Source organism: Podarcis erhardii (assembly GCF_964252035.2).
Source record: "Podarcis erhardii genome assembly, chromosome: 1".
NCBI classification, from domain to species: domain Eukaryota; kingdom Metazoa; phylum Chordata; class Lepidosauria; order Squamata; family Lacertidae; genus Podarcis; species Podarcis erhardii.
In genome coordinates this window covers 1,361,396-1,381,083 of record NC_138497.1, presented here as the reverse complement: position 1 = coordinate 1,381,083, position 19,688 = coordinate 1,361,396, and positions in this window count along the sequence as shown.

The following is a 19,688-nucleotide window of genomic DNA, read 5'->3' as shown; positions in this document are numbered from 1 at the left end:
CTTCAGGAATTGCTTTAAAAAAGAAAGCAGCAGCCCCTTCTTTTCTGCCTCGGGTTCTGTCTCCCGGCATTGCTAAATAAATTCCACGAGCCGAGGCAGGGAGTACGACCCACCAGGGGCTGACAGGGAGCCGAGAGGCTGCGCCTTTGTGCTGCACGTGAGTTATTTATGAGCCCCTCCGGTTTGTGGATATTTATGAGATGCAACATCTGTACGGCGTACAAAATGTGTGGCTTTAAAAGGGAGGCAGAGGAAGCCTTGTCACTTCCAATAAACTCAGCACTCCAAAAAGGCAATTTGTAGAATTGCCTGCAATCGCTCGGCACGACATCTACGTATTCCCCCTCCTTTCGCTTTACACCCCCCTTTTTCTTCTGGCAACATCTTAGAAGGAGGAACGGCTTCAAACGATAGAAAGTTGCATAATGAGGAGGTAGCAGCCACCCTCCCCAATCGCAGCTTCCTCCTCAACAAGCATGATCTGACGAGGGAGAACCGCGAAGGAACGAATTCGGGTTACCAGGTCTGCATTTAGAGCAGGGTAGAAGAAAGGATGTCTCCGCGCAACGTCCATCTGTGGAACCCCTACCCACAAGAGGCGGGATGGCCCCCACCCTGTAAAGGAGGATTGGACAAAGTAATGGAGTAAAAGCTATGGTTTTCCCAGTAGTGATGTATGAAAGTGAGAGCTGGACCATAAAGAAGGCTGATCGCTGAAGAATGGATGCTTTTGAATTCTGGTGCTGGAGGAGACTCTTGAGAGTCCCATGGACTGCAAGAAGATCAAACGTATCCATTCTGAAGGAAATCAGTCCTGAGTGCTCACTGGAAGGACAGATCGTGAAGCTGAGGCTCCAAGACTTTGGCCACCTCATGAGAAGAGAAGACTCCCTGGAAAAGATCCTGATGTTGGGAAAGATGGAGGGCACAAGGAGAAGGGGACGACAGAGGACGAGATGGTTGGATAGTGTTCTCGAAGATACCAGCATGAGTTTGACCAAACTGGGGGAGGCAGCGGAAGACAGGAGGGCCTGGCATGCTCTGGTCCAGGGGGTCACGAAGAGGCGGACACGACTAAATGACTAAACAAAAACAACAACAAAACAGTCTTTCTGAAATAGCTGTTTCGTGGGCTGTTTCATACCAATTGTCCACTGTCCCACCCGAAAGATCTTTCCAGTGTCTGGTTCCGCTGCGCCTGTCGGCTTGTAGCCGATGGCTTACTAGCTCTATGTTGCCTAAATGTCATGGATTGGTTGGACAATTGGCGGGGAGGAACTGGCTGGGGAACCCCCAAGGGAAGGAGGCTCAGAGTCCAGGGGTTGGTGAGGAGATGATGATGATGATGAGTGGTCATAGGGTGAAGAAGAAGACCAGGAGGAGGAGGAGGTGTCAGAAGCTGAAGAAGTAACTACTGCCATGCACTCTGTGTGGGGCTACCTTTGAAGGTGACCTGGAAACTACAACTAATCCAGAATGCGGCAGCTAGACTGGTGACTGGGAGCGGCCACCAAGACCACATAACACAGGTATTGAAAGATCTACGTTGGCTCCCAGGACGTTTCCGAGCTCAATTCAAAGTGTTGGTGCTGACCTTTAAAGCCCTAAATGGCCTCAGTCGAGTATACCTGAAGGAGCGTCTCCACCCCCATAATTCAGCCCGGACACTGAGTTCCAGCTCCGAGGGCCTTCTGCCGGTTCCCTCACTGCAAGAAGTGAAGCTACAGGGAACCAGGCAGAGGGCCTCTTGGTGGTGGTGCCCACCCTGTGGAACCCCCTCCCACTAGATGTCAAGGAGATAGATAACTCTCTGACTTTTAGAAGACATCTGAAGGCCGCCCTGTTTAGGGACGTTTTTTAATGTTTGAGGTTTTACCGTGTTTTTAATATTCTTTTGGGAGCTGCCCAGAGCGGCTGGGGAAACCCAGCCAGATGGGCGGGGTATGAATAATAAATTATTATTATTATTATTATTATTATTCTTATTCTTATTATAACAGGGTTTAGTGAGAAGGGAGAGTCTATGGCAGAGAGAAGTCCAGAGGCTAAAGCAGGAGAGAAGGGAGACCAAGAGGCAGAAGTGAGTTGAGCTGGTGAAGAGGGGTCTCCCCCTCCTGCTGTGACAAGCTCCCCTCCCTCCTTGTCTCCCAGAACCAGGAGAGGCATGAAGCAAAAGGAGCAAAGGCAGACACACAGGCGCAGTCTCAAATGCCTCGTGGAAAACCCTGGAGAGGAGACTTAGGCAGTCGTGGGAAGATAGGGACCTTTAGTCTCCGCAAGTGCCGCATAGGGGCAAGACCTACCAAAGAGAGTTGCTGCACCCATTAGCTGCACCCTGGCACTCCTGTGCAGATCCTGGTTTTCTAATAAAGAGTTAGTTTCACCTACTTTGCATGATTTATTGCAGGCTCGCTTCTGGCAGAAAATCAGAATTATTATTTTGAAATCTGCTCACTAAAGCTAATTCTGAAAAAGAATAATTTTATTTGTTGCTAATGCCTTGGATTATTAGGGCCCAGAAAGGCTGGACCTTAGCACAGTCACACCACATGTGCAGGAAAGTCTTGGAGAGAGATGTTTGGAAGAGAGATTCTTTATTTTCTCATAGCAGTGTTAAGAACAATGACAATTGCTCCAAGTACACTAAAACTTGATTTATTATTATTTATTAAATTTGTATACCACCCTTCTTCTGTAGATCTCAGGGCCATTTCTAAGATAAAAACATAAAATACAGAATGAAAACAAGAACAGAACAGAACAGAACAATAATTCCCCGCCCCCCATCCTCATCCACCTTTAAACAGACATTCCCCACAAAAATATTTAGGCTAGAATAAATCACAGACACGGTAAATAGGTGGAGATTTTACTCACAGGGTTTCCAAAAGTTACATCAAACAAGTCTCCACCTGTTGGCAGTATTTTTTTTAAAAAAAGATGGAAAAAGGTTCCAAAAGACTTAAAAAGAAAAGTACTTGGTTTCGTTACAAAAAAGATCATGCAATCTTTGGGTTAGCAAAGATGCAGGCTATCAAATCTTCCTTTTGGAGAGATTTTTTTTCATTCACATGGAGCATTTGCTGAGTTGGGAGCCAAGCCACATGCTTCCTTCTTCGCCTTTTCCAGGAAGCATGGGAGGAGGGAGGAAAAAAGGGGGTGGCAGAGGCTGCTGAGAGGCTGCTGCACTCGCCCACCCTGGTAACTTGAGCTCCGGGCTCAGGTTAACCCTTTCATGCACGCAAGTGTGATTCAGTAACTGCATATTGCAAAGTTCTCCCTGGTTCTTAATGATACACATGTTTTGATATAAACCTGAACTCAGTGTGAACTCCTGTCCAAGAGGTAAATAATGCATGCATTTGAAAAAGAAATACAAGAGAGCAATTATAAAAGGAAAGCTTATGAGCATGTTCAGGTGCTCTCTGCTCTCAGAAAGCCTCATCTCTGACTCACTTGGCCTAAATCTCTTCCAGGAACTACAAAATGGGAGCCACAAAGCAGCACCGTAGCTTTCATTCCTACTAATGGTTTTGGATAGGCACTTAAAAATTAAATCATGTTGCTATTTCTTGTTTGCAGAAAGGGCTTGGGAATACTTTGCCTTCCTGAGCAGGGGAACCATGGTATGGTAATGTGCAGCGGTAAGGAGATTTGATTGAGGTAGCTATCTCCCCCATCAGCCTTTAGCACAATTTGATTGGTTTAAACCCCCCCCCCATGGATGTAGCCAGGATTTTTGTTAGGGGGGGCTGGACTTGGTTGGGGGGGAGTGCTTTTTGAGGTGGGCAGAACCGACATGATTGGTCAGTTAGTTAAGTATTTCTATTGTTTTCCTTGAACTGGGCGGAGAGGCCCACTTGCCCCCCCCCCCCCGGCTATGCCCATGCCCATGCTCCCCACCCATTCATATTCATAAGTGCTCCAAGTCACTTTACCTGCAATATGAAGGAAAATGGTTATTAAATAATATACTTGACATGACAGCTGATGCTCACCTTTCATGAGCAATGCATCCAACTTGTTATACTGTACACTGCAAACATCAAAGATACCTAGTTTCATATTGCTGACTGCTAATTGTTTATTACTTGTTACAGGTAGGTAGCCTGTTGGTCTGCTGTAGTTGAAACAAAGTAAAAAAATTCCTTCCAGTAGCACCTTAGAGGCCAACTAAGTTCTAGGTATGAGCTTTCGTGTGCATGCACACTTCTTCAGATACACTGAAACAGAAGTCACCAGACCCTTCTATATAGTGAGAAGGTGGGAAGGGGTCTTACTCTGAAGGGTGGTGGGAATGGGTGATTGGCTGGTAGGTGTGGTAAACCTGTTGACGGCTGTTAGACTGCAATTGGTCTTACAGGAAAAAGCAAGGGGTGAGATGGCTAAAAATAGCTTTATCGTGTATAATGAGATAAGAATCCAATGTCTCTATTCAGACCAGGTCTCTCCATGGTTTTAAGTTTGGTAATAAGTTGCAATTCAGCAACTTCTCTTTCCAGTCTATTTCTGAAATTCTTTTGTAATAAGACAGCTGCTTTGAGATCTTGTATAGAATGTCCTGGGAGATTGTTTATTACTTAAGTTCTTTTATTTTCCTTCTCCAGTATTTACCAAGTTGTATTGCAATCGCTGCAGATAATGTATTAAGCACATTGTCTCTTTTAAAGTGCTTTCAAAATGCTGTATCTTATCTTTGTCCTGAGTAAAATGTAATAGAATCATAGAATCACAGAAGGGTAGAATTGCAACGGACTCCAAGGGTCATCTAGTCTGACCCCCTGCAATGCAGGAATCTCAGCTGAAGCATCCATGACAGATGGCAACCAACTTCTGCTAAGAAACCTCCAAGAAAGGGGAGTCCATCACCTCCTAAGGGACTCTTGTTCCACTGTCAAACAGCTCTTACTGCCAAAAAGTTCTCTCCTTTCTTGTAACTTGAAGCCGTGGATTCAAGTCCTGCCCTCATCTTCAGTTGTTTATCTGCACCATTTGACCCATCACTCTGACTAGCCCTTCAGCCATGCTGTCCTGCTGTCTCTTCTTCACCACCAGCAGCTGTAGTTGCTAAAGGAGGATTAAAAGGGGATTAGAGCCATTCGTGAAGGAAGAAAAGGAGGCTAGCGACAGCCACTAGTCAGGATTGTGGCATAATACCTCCTCCAGGACCAGGATCAGAGGCTGAGGAGCGCAGGACCAGGTAGAGAGAGGACTCTTGCCTCCCCATCCCGTCTGGTGGCTTCTGACTGGGGCATCTGGGGGCATCTGGGGGGGGGGGATGCGAGGCAGGCCCAGAGAGGCCCCTGGCCAGATCCAGCCCACCGACTCTCCTGACATTGCCCTCTAAAAGCTCTTTCCTCCAACCCTCCTCCAAGTCCATCAGGAAAGAGGCAGGCTTCTGTTGCCAAGAGGGAGTTTCAGAGTTTGCTTACCTTGTTATCTGTATTAAGGGAAGTTTAATTACTCCGCTAATAGAGTGTGTGCCTTATGCTATATCCGATCGACAGCTGGGCCCCGGCCATCTCTGGGCCTGACTCTGCATAAATGTCTCTGCGGCTGGCGAGAGGCAGAGGGGCAGCAGGACGGGGAGGTCTTCTGCAATGCTTCTGCTACTCCTCTCTTCTCCTCCTGGCCCCCAATTTCACACACACAGTCATTTTCCCTGGCGGGTAATTGCACCTTGGAAACACCCATCGCAGCTGCTATTTCTGTTCAGAGGGTGCGAAGGAGGTTCCTCTCAGCTTCGTAACAAATTCTCATGCTGAAAACTTGCAGCTCATTCATCAGAACACAAGGACATCCCTCCAACATTTATCAGGCCAGTGGTCCATCTAGTCCCACATCCTGTTCTCCAAGTGGCCAAATTCCCCTAAGAATTTGCCACTGTGATCCACACGACGGTCACTTCCAGACTGGATTATTGTAACTCGCTCTACGTGGGGCTGCCCTTGAGACTGACCCAGAAACTCCAGCGGGTGCAGAATGCTGCAGCGAGGCTCCTTACGGGGTATTCTCTGTGAGATCACATTCACCCGGTCCTATACCAGCTGCACTGGCTCCCGGTGGAGTACAGGATCAGGTTTAAAGTGCTAGTTTTAACCTTTAAAACCCTATGCAGCCTAGGACCCTCGTACCTACGGGACCTCCTCTCCTGGTATGTCCCACAGAGGACCTTACAGTCTTCAAACAAAAACATCTTGGAGGTCCCGTCCTCAGGGAGGTTAGGCTGGCCTCAGCCAGAGCCAGGGCTTTTTCGGCTGTGGCCCCGGTCTGGTGGAACGCTCTGTCACAAGAAACTAGGGCCCTGTGGGACTTGACATCTTTCCACAGGGCCTGCAAGATGGAGCTGTTCCACCAGGCCTTTGGCCAAGGCACAGCCTGAACCCCTCCTTTGGCAATCCTCATAGAACTCTAGCCCAATGGTTGCCATTAATTTGATTTGAACTGATTTTATAATGAATTGATTTTAGAATGCTGTATTATTTTACTGTTTTTAGCCGCTCTGAGCCTGGCTTTGGCTTGGGAGGGCGGGATATAAATAATTTTTATTTTTATTTTTATTTTTATTAAGAACCTTGTCATCTAGATGGACTGGCAGAAGAGGAGGCTGCAGAGGAGGGAGGCCAAGAGGCAGTGCTGAGTCAGGCAGATCCTGGGTGTCTCCCCCTCTGTCTGGGACAAGCTCCCCTCTCCCCTGGTCTCCAGAAGAGGGATGAAGAGAGAGGAGCAGAGACGGGTGTGTTGGCATAGTCTCAGATTGCTGGGAAGGACCGGGGGGAGGAGACGATTTGCTGTGCTCATTAGGCCTGGTGCTCTTGAGCAGACCTTTACCCCCTCCTAATAAAGAGTTGAGTTCATGTACTCCATGTGACTTAGTGCTGGCTTCCTGGCAGTCGGATGGGCAGGGTACAAATAATAAAATTATTAAAGAATATTATTATTAAGACCACCTCTCCAGCCACTTCTTCCAGCTCCTCTTCCTTCTTCACACAAGAATACAAGATGACTTTATGGAACTTACTGCTGGAAGAGGTGGTACAGAAAATACCTCCTTGGAGAAGGAGAAATTTATTTGTGGCCTGTTAGGCAGGATAGGGATGCGGGTGGTGCTGTGGGTAAAACCTCAGTGCCTAGGACTTGCTGATCGTATGGTCGGCGGTTCGAATCCCCGCGGCGGGGTGAACTCCCGTCTTTCGGTCCCAGCTCCTGCCCACCTAGCAGTTCGAAAGCACCCCTAAGTGCAAGTAGATAAATAGGTACCGCTTTAAAAGCGGGAAGGTAAACGGTGTTTAAGTGTGCTGCGCTGGTGCTGGCTCGCCAGAGCAGCTTCGGCACGCTGGCCATGTGACCCGGAAGTGTCTCCGGACAGCGCTGGCCCCCGGCCTCTTAAGTGAGATGGGCACACAACCCTAGAGTCGGACATGACTGGCCCATACGGGCAGGGGTACCTTTACCTTTTTTAGGCAGGATAGCTCAAGGGAACCTCCACTTCAGGAAAATACACCCCCAAATTCCACTTTCCGTTCCCTCATGTGCTTTTAGCCTGAAAAATGGCATGAAAAACACATCATTCTCATACCTGCGCCCATGCATTTTAAATGATTTGGGGAACAGGGAAGTCGTTGTGGGATGGAATGGAATTGCGGGAGACAATTGATCATGAAAGGTTTAAAATATCACGAAGAGGTTACTAGAGTGCTTCCAGGGCTCACTTCTTTGGTTAAAAATAAAAATGAGGATTTCAGAAACTGATTTTCCAGCTATTCCACTCTTCTACCATTTCCAGTGTTCTACGGTGAGAGAATTTTAATGTTTCCCGAGAAGACCAGTGCCTCTTGCTCAGAATGGTCCCAGCGCATAGCAAGGGATGAAACCCTTAAGACTGAGAAGTGAAGTAGCAGCTTAGAGTCGAAGTGCAAGAGGATAGGATGGGTGGAACTCTTGGGTTCCGTTCTGCCTGTGTCCCAGCTGGCCAAAAGGTCCAGGTGGATTGTGAAGCTCAGCATGAAATGGCAGCTCTGAAACGACGTGGAGAGGTTAAAGAAAAGGCTTCTCAGAAGAGCATGATCCTGATGGACACAGACTCTTTGGACTCTGTCTGCTAACACATTACTGAATGTAGTCTGGCTGATTTAGGGCATTTGTGAGCCTTCGTACTTGAACCCTCTAGGGGAACTTCCCCCATGGAAAACTGAGACAGGAAGCTGCTACCTCACTTCCTCCCATGTCAATAGGACTTTGTCCAGAGGCACTCCTGTTGGATCGTGGCCACTTTCTTCTTCCGGAAGCCAAATTAGCAAGCGGGACGCAGATGTTGCTGCAGGTTTTACAGGACTTTTGGCAAAGCGTGGCTATTTCCAAAGAAGCTGCCTCTCTTTCCTTCTCTCTCTCTCTCTCTCTCTCTCTCTCTCTCTCCCCCCCCCCCTTTCTCTCTGGCCGCCGTTGTGTGTTTCACTGCTCCAGGTTAGCAACAATTAGTTCAATCCCAACCACTAATTGTTATTTTATTGGAAAGAATAATTGTTTCATTAAAGCCTCCCACTGAGAACTCTTGTTAGAATAAAGTTACAGTACTATTGCATTTGCCAATTAGCACAGATTTATATCCTGGCTGCACCAGCTGCGTCTCGCGGTGGCTCATCCATAGACTGAGGAATGCCCACCCTCCTGCCAGCCAGCTTCCTCCAGGCCCCTGCCTCCCACAGACACCAGGTCCTGCTACATCACGGCTGCAAGTTAATGTCCAGGTAAGAGGAGAGGCGGGTGGCGCTGTGGGTTAAACCACAGAGCCTAGGACTTGCCGATCAGAAGGTCGGCGGCTCGAATCCCCGCGACGGGGTGAGCTCCCGTTGCTCGGTCCCTGCTCCTGCCAACCTAGCAGTTCAAAAGCACAAAGTGCAAGTAGATAAATAGGTACCGCTCCAGCAGGAAAGTAAACGGCATTTCCGTGTGCTGTTCTGGTTCGTCAGAAGTGGCCACATGACCCGGAAGCTGTATGCCCGCTCCCTCGGCCAGTAAAGCCAGATGAGCACCGCAACCCCAGAATCGGCCGCGACTGGACCTAATGGTCAGGGGTCCCTTTACCTTTAGGAGGAGAGGATGAGCCTGTGAGCTCAGTACCAGCCCAAGGCATTTTGCTGCCTGAAGCAGATGGCAGAAAGTTGCCTCCCTGCAGACCAATTCCAGCAGACCATTGGATCTTATTCCAACATCCTCCACCCCGAGGGCAGTGGCTTTGTTTATGTGATGGGATTTGGACTCAGATGCTGAACCTGAGGAATCCCAGCCTGCACAGGAGTTCCCGCCTCCAGAACCAGCTGAGCCAGGGCTGGGGCCTGAGCCTGAAGGGTCCTCACCCGTGCTGGGTCCTCAGGTGCAGGCACCAGCTGAGTCTGCTCTGGCTCCTGAGGTGATGGAGGACCCATTGCCTCCTGGTGCTCCACTCTCAGCCCCGTCAGGGGAAGCTGAGGTGGCCTCTGGGTCTGGTCACCCTCCAGCCTCTCCTGAGCTGCAGAGGCTCAGGGCAGAGAGGCGGAGGGAACTGAGTTCCCGCAGGAGGAGTGCTCGCCTCCAGGCCAGGAGGGGGGAGTCACCAGAGGATCGGGGCTGCCCTATGCCTCGGGGCAGATAAAAGCCAGCCAGCCCCAGTCCCAAGTTGCGGGAGCAACATTGCTGGTTGCTAGTTCCTGCCTGAACCCTGTCCTGCTTTTCTGCCTGAGCTCCTGACCCACCCTGGCTCCCTGCTTGCAAGCCTGTTCCTGACTTCACCTGACTCCCTGCCCTGCACCCAGATTCAGCTGCTACGGACTGGCTCCACGTTGCACCTTTGACCACGGACCGGACTTGGACCTCGCCTCTCGGGTAACCCATGGGGCCAGCACAGTTTAGTCTGCAAGACAGACTTAATAGCACACACACACACACACACACACACCTCCACCTGCTGCCCTTCAATATTTGCCACCAGAGGCACCTGCCTCACTCTGCCTCATGTCAGGGCCAGCCCTGAGAGCACTCCATTGCCCCTTACATTTTTGGCTATGCTTTTTGGGGGGGAAAGCTTTACATGAAGCACACCTTAGCACAAAAAAGAGACCCCTTTGCATCCTAAAACAGCATTTGTATTCCGCTACTCTGAAACTGCTCCACAACTTTCCTACAAGGACCTCATTACTCACTGGGTGACCCCAGCACAACTTACTGTTGCAAGGTATTGGAAGACTCCCAATGTGGATGTGTTGGAGATGTGGACCTCACAACTTTGAAACTTATTGTGGTTGTTTAGTCGTTTAGTTGTGTCCGACTCTTTGTGACCCCCTGGACCAGAGCACGCCAGGCACTCCTGTCTTCCACTGCCTCCCGAAATTTGGTCAAACTCATGCTGGTAGCTTCGGCAACACTGTCCAACCATCTCGTCCTCTTTCGTCCCCTTCTCTTTGTGCCCTCAATCTTTCCCAACATCAGGGTCTTTTCCAGGGAGTCTTCTCTTCTCATGAGGTGGCCTGCCTTGCCGTGGCGAAGGGGCTTGAATAACTCTGAGAAGCTATGAGCAGGGCCACCCAAGATGGACAGGTCATAGTGGAGAGTTTTGACCAAACGTGATCCACCTGGAGCAGGAACCGGCAAGCCACTTCAGTATCCATGCCAAGAAAACTCTATGAGACTTATTACTAATGGACAAACAACAACCTGTGTCCAAGAGAACCAAACAGATTAGGAAACCACTGTGTTTCAATCAACTTGGCATCTGTAGAACGTGGTTTTAGGTCTCTGAGAACATGTGGCAGCACGTTGAATGATACCTTTACTTAAAAACTGAAATGACTTTTAGGTGAAATGTTATTAAATAGATGCTGCTTCTTTGGGGGTTAAGTGGGAATAATAATAATAATAATAATAATAATAATAATAATAATAATAATAATAATAATAATTTATTTGCCACCCACCTGACGGGGTTTTCCCAGCCACTCTGGGTGACTCCCAACAAAATGTTAAAAGTGCAATAAAACATCAACCACTAAAAAAGTCCCTGAATGCTGATTGTTGCTTCTTGTATAAATAAATGAAAACAATAAAAAGAAGATTGTGGGGAGTCTATGAATTTCTGAGGTTGGGGGTAGCATTAAAAAGATTTTTAAAAAAATCAAAGTGGATGGTCATGGGGCTTGGAAGTGGGGGCCCAGAGATTTAAGCCTCTCTGCCCAGACAGGGAGGCAAATTGCTCTGGTTGGTTATATCATGACTGGGTAATAATCTCCTGCGATGTAGGACTCACAGCTCAAGGGTCCCTGACACGCGGCCGTCGAACCTCCAGCAAGCCGATCCTCCTGAGGTGAATTGGCAGCTGCGTTTCTGCCTGTGCTGCAATGAAGAGAGCCAGGATTGAGATCCTCTTAAGCGACGGTGTAAAAGAATGAACTCCGGACCTTCAACATGCCAAATGTGTGCTCTGACGCCGAAGGAGCATTTCCAAGGCCTGGCCGCGCACCTTTGGCCGTTTGAGGATGAGACGGAGAGCGAGCAAGTGAGAGAGGTGACCGAGGGCTCGGAGGTGACGGCTGGAGGGTCCAGGGAAGGTTTTGAGGTTGAACCAGAGCAGACGCGCCTCATGCATTAAACATTGGCGAAGGCGGGGGCAGAGAGAGCACCGTGGTTGCGGCGCAGTAATTCAATCACGGGGCCGTTATAATGTAATAAAGTGGGAGAATGATGACCTGTTGTCTGGGATAATTCATCCTCTCTGTCTCCTTTCAATGATGCACAGATCTGCTTAGTGGGTTTATGGAGATTTAATTTACACTATCAGATGACACAACTGAGCAACCCAGTGAAATACGCCCCGGCAGAATACTCAGGGCTTTAAAGCGCATCTCTCTTTATGGCCTGATGTGTCACCGAGGAAAAAGGTGAGCATCACTCACGCCAGGCACAAATCACAGGCCAGGCTCCCTACCTGCTCCTCACTTTCCCCTCGTGATGACATTTGGTCACGGTCGACGTCGTCTTCGTCTCGCCTCTTCCCTTTCTGCAGAGCCCGTCCTCACCAACCAGGGAGTTCTTCCACGGCTAAGGATGCAGAAGGAACAGAAGAACACAAGAAGAGCATCCACTGGATCAGGCCAAGGGCCCATCTAGTCCAGCATCCTGCCCTCATAGGAACCAACCAGATGCCCATTAAGGAACAACGAACAAGCAGTTCGTTGTTCAATCTCCCATCCTCCATCCCTCAAATATTGACTATTTGCTGGTACAGTGGTCCCTTGGTTCTCAAACGCCTTGGTACTCAAACAACTTGGAACCCAAACACTGCAAACCTGGAAGTAAGTTTTCCGGTTTGCGAACGTTTTTCAGAAGTCAAACATGCTCTGTTTTGAGTGTTACGCTTCCGATATGAGTGCCACACTTCTGTTTTGAGTGTTACACTGAAGTCTGTCTGTTTTTGCTATTTATTTTGCATTTCTGTGACTTTTTTGTTTGTTTATGTGACTGTGGGGAACCCAGTTCAGCTACTGATTGATTGACTGATTGATTGATTGAGTGTGTGACTGCAGTACATTGTTTATTGCTTTCATTTCATGGATCAATGGTCTCGTTAGATAGTAAAATTCATGTTAAATTGCTGCTTTAGGGGTTGTTTTTAAAACTCTGGGATGGATTAATCCATTTCACATTACTTTCTATGGGAAAGCGCCTTGGTTTTGGAATGCTTTGGTTTTGGAACAGACTTCCAGAACAGATTAAGTTTGAGAACCATAATACTACTGTATTTGACCTTGCTATGGACACTGGCAGCTCCTATATTCAGGGCCAGGCAGAAATTTTTCCACCTGCCTCATAGCAATCGTCACAATTTTGTTTGGTTATGCATTGGGTAAGCTGCCCACCTAGCAGTTCAAAAGCACGTCAAAGTGCAAGTGTATAAATAGTTACCGCTCCGGCGGGAAGGTAAATGGCGTTTCCGTGCGCTGCTCTGGTTTCGCCAGAAGCGGCTTAGTCCTGCTGGCCACATGACCCGGAAGCTGTACGCCGGCTCCCTCGGCCAATAAAGCGAGATGAGCTCCGCAACCCCAGAGTCATCCGCAACTGGACCTAACGGTCAGGGGTCCCTTGACCTTTACCTATGCATTGGGTAAGCTGCTGCTTTGGCTGGAGATGAGTTTGTACTCTCTACCTGTCCCTCCTTGGTTATGGGTATCCCATCAAAGGATCTGCAAGGAGTGGCTTCTGTCTGGATGCCCAAGTGGGCACTAGGGCCACAGCACTCCTCCAACAGGGACCCCTCGGGAGCACCCCTATTTGATGTAGGTCATAGGATTCACCCCCAAGGTTGGATTGACCCTAGAATACACTTGCAGTCAATGGGCTGGAGTTAAAATGGTATAGGTATAGGTAAAGGGACCCCTGACCATTAGGTCCAGTCGTGACCAACTCTGGGGTTGTGGCGCTCATCTCACTTTATTGGCCGAGGGACCCGGCATACAGCTTCCAGGTCATGTGGCCAGCATGACTAAGCCGCTTCTGGCGAACCAGAGCAGCGCACGGAAACACCATTTACCTTCCCGCCAGAGTGGTACCTATTTATCTACTTGCACTTTCACATGCTTTTGAACTGCTAGGTTGGCAGGAGCAGGGACCGAGCAACGGGAGCTCACCCCATTGCGGGGATTCGAACCGCCGACCTTCTGATCAGCAAGCCCTAGGCTCTGTGGTTTAACCCACAGTGCCACCCTTCACATCTGTAATCCATAAAGTTGTGGTCTATTTGACCCATGATTCTCTTACACTCATCGTCCTGTCCGGTTACTATATTGGGGGCGAGGGGATCACAGGGCCTAGGAACACAAGTGGAAAATATTTGCAGTTGGGGTGTGTGTGTGTTGGTATGGCGATACAAAGGAATTAATGAATCTGGAGCTCCCACAAACTGCATATTGATCAAATCTCTTCTTTTTACAAAATCTTAGTTAAACTAGTTTCCAGCACTGGGCAAAGCAAGAGCAGAGAGAATAATAAAGGTGTGTAAAAGAGGGGAAAGTTCTGAAATGGTTGAAACTCCTCCGCTTAAGCTACTTTCATGGTGAATAATGCACAGTTAAAGCATATTAAAGAACCATTAATATGCATTATTTATTGCATTTATCCTCCATCTCTTCCTCCAAGGAGATCAAGGCAGCTGGTGAGGTTTCCCCATCCCTGATTTTATCCTCACATCAACCCTGTGATGTAGCTCAGGCTGAGAGTATGAATAGTGGAGGAAACAGATTCAGTCTGCAGTTAAGAGGTGAGTCCTCCTAAGTTTCACTTCCCCAAAGAGGATGCAAACAGAAACACGTCTCTTCTTTGAAATTTGAACTTCTCTGAATTTGCAGTTTTCAGGCAATTAAAGTGCACATACCATGATAGCGTGTTTATAAATATGCATGCTAGTGAAAATAACATACAAAAATGTGCTCTGTTAGGGAACAGTGCCTTGCAAAAAAAGGGTATGTTGCAATATAGCATGGAAACATTTGTGTGTTCAGAGAAGTTTGCACTAAAATCCTGATGAATTTCCATGAGGACTTTCAACAGAAATAAAACACAAACTGATGTGGAAACATGGAGAACCAAACTTACGATTGGGAAAATCATAAACTGCCACGGTCCTCTGTGCCCATCCCTTCCTGGGAGAGTGCAAATCACTCAACGTCACTCACTGATTTTCATGGCTGAATAGGGATTTGAACCCAGGTCCTCCAGTCCTACTCCAAGACGCCAACTACTGCACCACAATGACACGGCACAAAGTGATTTGAGTCTGGATCTGCAAAGAGCTGCTTCGAGTCTCCATTTCCGAGCATTAAAGGGCTTTAAACAGAGCAAAGATTGGTGCCAAAAGTTATTTTGTCATGCCAAAGAGGACTTAATTAATCATCCAATTATTTCCTCTACTTAATTAAAATAACAGCATTCCCTTGGGGCAGTCTTCCTTCTATTACAGACGGCTTCACATAAACCACAAGAAACACAAAACTTTCCCCGTGGTTTGAGCTCAGGAGTCGATGCCTTTGCGCCTGTGTGCATCTCTACGATTCAGACCACAAACGGAGAGCGCACATAGTTTCCTAAAATGGATGGAGATGGTGCCATCACCATGGTGCTGAAAGGGGACCCCTGTTGGGTGAGAGAGATCTTCTGCCATCAGCTGTGCAGACCTCTAGGTGATGGACCTCTCAGTTTTGCAAGACAGCATTAAATTGAGAGCCAGTGTGGTGTAGTGGTTAAGAGCAGGGGACTCGTAATCTGGTGAACCGCGTTCGCTTCCCTGCTCCTCCACCTGCAGCTGCTGGGTGACCTTGGGCCAGTCACACTTCTCTGAAGTCTCTCAGCCTCACTCACCTCACAGGGTGTTTGTTGTGGGGGAGGAAGGGAAAGGAGAATGTTAGCTGCTTTGAGACTCCTTCGGGTAATGATAAAGCGGGATATCAAATCCAAACTCTTCTTAAATGATAACTCTGCAGATCTTGTTCTGGAGCACCTTGAGCCTCCTTGGGGGCAGTAAGATCATGTCTGCTCTCCCTTTGCCCACAGTGGATCCGCTGTAACTTCTGAAAGAGCCAACCTGTGCCCACACTTCATCTCCAAGCCTTATGAGGAAGAGTTGAGGGCCTGGAGAAGAGGAGACGGAGAGGAGATCTAGCCATCTTCAATTATCCGAAGGGGACTGTCATGCAGAAGATGGAGAAATTTTGTTTTCTCTTGCTCCAGAACATTTGAACCAGTGGATTCAAATTACAAGAAAGGGAATGCAGGATAACCATGATGAAGAACTTTCTGATGGTAAGAACTGCTTGATAGTGGAACAGACACCTTGGAAGATGGTGGACTGTCCTTCATAGAGGATCAGATAACCAATTTTTAGAAATTCTTTATTTATAATTTTTGGGTTGCAGGGGGTTGGGCTAGATGACCTCTGGGATCCTTTCCGACTCTGTTGGACATGGCTGGACACAGAAGGAGCAGATTCTTGATGACGAACAATTTGATGCAAACGGAGAGTAACCTGCCATTGCAGGAGCAACCTGCAGAAGAGGAAATGAGGGTTGCTAAGCGGTCAGGGCAAAGCAGGAGGCATCTGCTGCACTCTGAGATTCTTCTGCAAGAGAGATGGCTTGGGCGGCTGTTCTCCACAAGCTCGGCCTCAGCAAGGCGCAACCTAAAAATAGCCCAAACCATCATGAAAGCGGGAGAGATTAATGGTTATTGTTGTGCACAAATGGGTAATCAGGAAGGAAACAGCTCAGGCCTGGTGTCTAAATTTAATTTACGGATATACAAATCTCTGCCTAATGAGAGTCTAGCAAGTATATTATGTGGCAAAAAAGAGAAAGAAACCCAGTCTCTGAGAGAAATATTCACTGATTTCACCCATTCCTTCGGCCTTCTAAACAACGCTGAGAGACAGGCGAAAATGTATGACTAACCGAGAAAGGCATTTGTTATCCCAAAGTGCTGACGGAGCATCTCTGGAACATGCAGGTGTTTGGAACGTGGAGTGAACTGAACTTCGGAAGGCTTTGAGATGTTGTGGTGGAATCATTTCTTGCGATAAACCTGAATGATTTTTGTACCGAAAAAAGCGCTGGAATGTATTTATATAAATCTATGGTGTGGCTGTGGACACGGCTGGTGCTGTGGGTTAAACCACAGAGCCTAGGACTTGTCGATCAGAAGGTTGCAGTTCGAATCCCAGTGATCTCCCGTTGCTCGGTCCCTGCTCCTGCCAACCTAGCAGTTGGAAAGCACGTCAAAGTGCAAGAAGATAAATAGGTACCACTCTGGCGGGAAGGTAAACGGCGTTTCCGTGTGCTGTTCTGGTTCGCCAGAAGAGGCTTAGTCCTGCTGGCCACATGACCCGGAAGCTGTGCACTGGCTCCCTCGGCCAGTAAAGCGAGATGAGCGCCGCAACCCCAGAGTCGCCCACGACTGGACCTAACGGTCAAGGGTCCCTTTACCTTTACCTTATGGTGTGGCTGCATTTGGAATACTGCGTCCAGTTCTGGTGGCCCCACCTCAAAGAGGAGATGGTAGAGTTGGAAAAGGTTCAGCAAAGGGCAACCCAGATGGTCAAGGGGGTGAAGCAGCTCCCCTATGAAGAACAGTTGAAGCATTTGGGAGTTTTCAGCTTAGAGGAAAGGCGAGGGAGAGGCAACATGGTAGAAGCTTGAAAAACGAGGCATGTTATGGAGAAAGCATTTCTCCTTCCTTTGCATGGCTAGAACTCATGAGCTGAATGTTGGAAGATTCAGGACAAAGAGAGCACTTACTCACACAGTGCAGAGCCAAGCTATGGAACAGGGATGGCCACCAACCTGGATGTCTTTAAAGAGGATTAGACAGATTTGTGGAGGAGGAGAGGTCTATGGATGACCATACTCTGCTTCTATGGCTGGAGGCAGCAATGCTTCTGAAAACCAGTAGCTGGGAATCAGGAGGGGAGAATGTTGCTATTGCATTTAGGTCTTGCTTGCTGCTTCCCCAAAAGAGGCATCTGTTTGGCCACTGTGAGAACAAGATGTCGGACTAAATGGGCCATTGACCAAATCCAGAAGGCTCCTCTGATCTTCTTCTGTTCTTGACGCCTAACTGAATGTGCAACATGATCCCTGCTGACCCCAATTCTACGGAAGCAGCCGGAGTGGAGGCCCAGGTGAGCGACGTGCCCTGGAGCTGTGCCCAGACTCACTCGACTCCTCGCAGTGGCATGTTCAGGGCATGTTGGAGCACGCCAGCACCTGCGCGCCTGGTCCTGTTCCCCCTTGCCTTATTTAGCAGATGATGCGGGAAGTCAGCATCAAGCCGGCATCAATCTTTCATGCCCTCCAGCGCTCTGAAACATTTATGCCGGGACTCCAGAGCAAAGGAGGTCAGGGGGCAGCTGGGGTGGCCAAGGTCTCTTGCACCCTCAGCGCCAGGCAGGGGGCTTTCCTCCTGACCCTTCCAAGAGGAACACAAGGCTTCTGCAAGCACTGGGAAACCTGCATCTTGCTTTGCCAAACATACCATATTTTTTTGCTCTATAAGACTCTATAAGACTTTTTTCCCTCCTAAAAAGTAAGGGGAAATGTGTGTGCGTCTTATGGAGCGAATGCAGGCTGCGCAGCTATCCCAGAAACCAGAACAGCAAGAGGGATTGCTGCTTTCACTGCGCAGTGATCCCTCTTGCTGTTCTGGCTTCTGAGATTCAGAATATTTTTTTTCTTGTTTTCTTCCTCCAAAAGTTAGGTGCGTCTTATGGTCTGGTGCATCTTATAGAGCGAAAAATACAGTACCTTCCGATGACGCAGGAAAAGAGGATGCCGAGGATATATGGACTTCAGCATGAAGGATACATGAAAGAACTTTTCTCTAAACTGAAAAGGCGAGGAAGGTGTGATATGATTGTAGTTCATACAAATAGGCATGGCATGGAGAAAGTGGATCAAGGAAAGCTTTTCTTCCTCTCTCAAAACACTCGAACTCATGGGCATGCAGTGGAGCCAAATGCCGGAAGATTCAGGACAGATAAAGGGAATTCTTTCTTCATAGTTTGACCATGGAACTCCCTCCCACAATGCTTCTGAATGGCAGTTTCTGGAAACCACAGGAGGAGAAAATGCTCATGTGCTCAGATCCTGCTTGAGGGTTCTTGTCCACCCCAGGATGCTGGGCCAGGTGGGCCACTGGCCTGATCCAGCAGGATCTTCTGATGGTCTTATGTTCCATCTCTCTCTCCTAGGAATTGAGGGGACATGTAGGGATTCTTCGAAAGAGAGGGAAGCGCAGATCAAGGCAGGCGGCCAGCTCTCAGCCCCCGGGATGCTCCTGTCGAGAGACAGAATGATTTACTCCCAGGTAATTACAGGAAAGCGTTTTACGGCTGGAGGCAATTGTCATAATTCTGCTTAGAAATTAACTTCCCTTTCAGTCTGCTACATAATTCAGAGATGGGAGACAATAGAGACGGCTTGTTTATTCCTGGCAGGGGGGGGGGGGGCAGCACCAACTGCTTGCTCAGGGCTTTAGAGGCAAGGCTGCCGACGCAAGCAGCTACTAAACTCTGGCAGAGGCAGAAGGCGGGCAGCGACTGTTGGGTGACTCTCCTTCTTCTCGGGGTCAGGCTGTGAATAAAACAAAGAGTTGGGGTGTGCTTTTCTGAGAGAGAGAGAGAGAGAGAGAGAGAGAGAGCGCGCGAGCGAGCGCACTGGCAGTGGGAAGATACCTTTGGTGGACCACATGGGATGCCGTCATTGCAGTGCCCCCTCTGTTGAAACCGGGGGTTGGACTAGATGACCTTTGGTGTGCCTTCCAACTTGACAATTCTACGCTTCTATGACTTTCAGGTGGTTGAAACATTATACAAACTAGGAGAGTTTCATGTTTGTTTGACAACGTCATAAAATCTCCATTTAGGCTTCTGAGTTTGTGGAGGGATGAATGAATTGCTCAATTTCAGTTTTTCTCAGTTTCTCGGACTTAAGCTCAGACCCCCACATTTCCCAGTCGGTTTGGAACTGATGCAAACCTCATGAAAATTCACCAGCATTTTGGGGTGGCTTTCTCTTTATAAATATCTGCATGCCATTTCCCCAGCATAATGCGCTTTTGCATGTTATGTTCAGCAACGTATGCATCGTTATGCATTTCCCCAAATATTGGCATATTTG